This window comes from Myotis lucifugus, unplaced genomic scaffold, assembly GCF_000147115.1.
Source record: "Myotis lucifugus unplaced genomic scaffold, Myoluc2.0 scaffold_4031, whole genome shotgun sequence".
In the NCBI taxonomy this organism is placed as follows: domain Eukaryota; kingdom Metazoa; phylum Chordata; class Mammalia; order Chiroptera; family Vespertilionidae; genus Myotis; species Myotis lucifugus.
In genome coordinates, this window is record NW_005875079.1 from 6,199 (window position 1) to 8,327 (window position 2,129).

At 43.6% G+C, this 2,129-nt stretch overlaps 1 pseudogene; it reads right to left on the minus strand.

Moving 5' to 3' along the window:
- Positions 1 to 1,299: 1,299 nt before the first annotated feature.
- LOC102417921 lies at positions 1,300 to 1,852 on the minus strand (annotated as a pseudogene).
- Positions 1,853 to 2,129: the final 277 nt, after the last annotated feature.

The window sequence follows — 2,129 nt, forward strand, 5'->3', positions numbered from 1 at the left end:
TGGGATTTAAAATCACTTCATCCAGTCCGCTAATGCAGTGGTTCTTCACTTGGCTTCCCATCAGAATCCCAGGGACTCTTTGAAAGGAAATCCCTAGAACTAGATTGTACCCTGGCTGAGTCTCTGGGGGTGGGTCCCAGGCATCAGTGTTTTTTTAAACTTCCCAGGTGACTCCCATGTGCAACCGAGGTAAATCACAACTGCTCCAGAGGCCGGTAACAATTGTCAGCAAGTTCCTCAGTCCGTAAGTCCCGCTGAGAATGGGGGATCTGATGGGCGCTGCTGGCTCTCGTTGATCCTATCTTTCACTCTGCTCAAGCACTCCATATGTTATCAGCTTTGAGTGCAATTTTGAGCCTTTCCATATGCCTTAGTGATTTTTAGAGCACTATTTAATCAGGCAAATACCAGCAAAGAGAGAAAAGATGGAAAAAGAAATTTCCATAAGGCATGATACGAATAAATAAAATAAGTGGGGGGGGGGGGGAACAATCTCAGGTTTAAAAGTAAAGTATGAGAAGTCAAAGCCTGTGAAATTTTATTTACACAAAAGAAGAACTATATTTTAAAGGGACTGATTTAAACATGTTTTTCAGCTTTTCCTATTCCTGGAACATGAAATTGCTTCCAACTCCTAAAGATTTAAGATGGGTAATTATTAAATAAACACTCTTTACCTTTCCTCAAAAACCAAAGAGCCAAGTTCTCCGTTTTATTTATGGTAAACCAGATTACTTTCAGTTTAAGAACATTGGCAGCTCCGCAAAACAGATTATAGATATGCCAGCAGGAAGGTAGGAGCTGTACGAAGTCATTACAAAAAGCCCCCAAAGAAAGTAAGACGATAAAAACAACAATAGAAAAATGATAAAATACAAAGAAAAATAAGAAAATGCCAGGTATTTCCAGCCTCCCTCTGAAATGTGACCTGTGCTCTACTTTCGGCATAAAATAGAAGCAGAGACCATGTCTCCATGGGTATCACAGGCGAAGCTGGTGCGGCCAGTTTGGGGGCAGATCTTGGTTCCAAGAAGGGAGAGATTCAGTTAGCAGCTTGCTGGGATTACAACCATGTCTTGGTCTTCCTGCAGGTCGGTTGTTAAAAATGGCACAATGCAAATGGTCCAATGTGGTCTTACAGAAATGACTTGTTTGTCACCACCTTTCGAAACAAACTACTCAGAGTCCCAGGCCGCGGGTCCGGGAAATCAGAGGTTGGTGGCCAGCGCTCAGGCAAGGGACCTGTATCTTTGTGAGGTGAGAGGGTCCCGCAGGCTCTCTAGCCTGGAAGCTTCTGCACTACTGAGTCTTCTCATAGTCAGCTCGAGGTTTTTTGTTTAACTTCAGATCAATCCTGAGCTGGTTTTTAGTCTTTGGTTTTTATGGCTGCTGTGAGGCCTCCCTGCAGAAGCAGAAGCAGCCTTCTCAGGTTTCACTCTCTGCACAGACCCATCCGGATCCTCAGGCTCCTCCTGGTTGGGCTCATTTTCCTGACTGTGGAAGTCTGGAGAAGTATCATTTTCCACCCCACTTCTTGGTCCCCTCTCTTCAATCAGCTGGTCCTGAACTCCTGCCAACGTACTTACGGCAACTGTTCATGGATTAGAAGAATTAACATCATTAAAATGTCCATACTGTACTACCCAAACTTCCGGTTCCTTCCATCATGTTTTGCTACTGGAGTTTCTTTGGTTGGTCAGCTACCTATCTCAGCCACGAATAATATTGCCATACACCCGCGTGTCTTCCAGGTAGCTTCCTTCAGAAGTATAGTTCTGTCTCTCCAAGTTTGCCAGCCCAACACAAGTTCTGCCAGCACCCGGAGGGTGTCCCGATCTTCCCCGGCGCTGCCCTGCTGTGTATCAGAACGTTAGGCTGAGCAAAATGTTTTCTCTTTTTATTGGAAGGCCAAGGTAAAGGTAAAAATTTTAATATTCCTTAAGTGGTTAATAATTCAAGTTGCAAAGAAACAAATATAAATGCTGCAGTGTATGCATTTTTTTAAAGCCAAGTCATACAGAAAGTATTTGGTTTGGCTCAATGAAATCTTTATAAGAACTAGATTAATCCTGATTTATTTCACCTCGAGTCATGGTGGTCTCCACTCAAGGCTGACTCAGACATCTCTG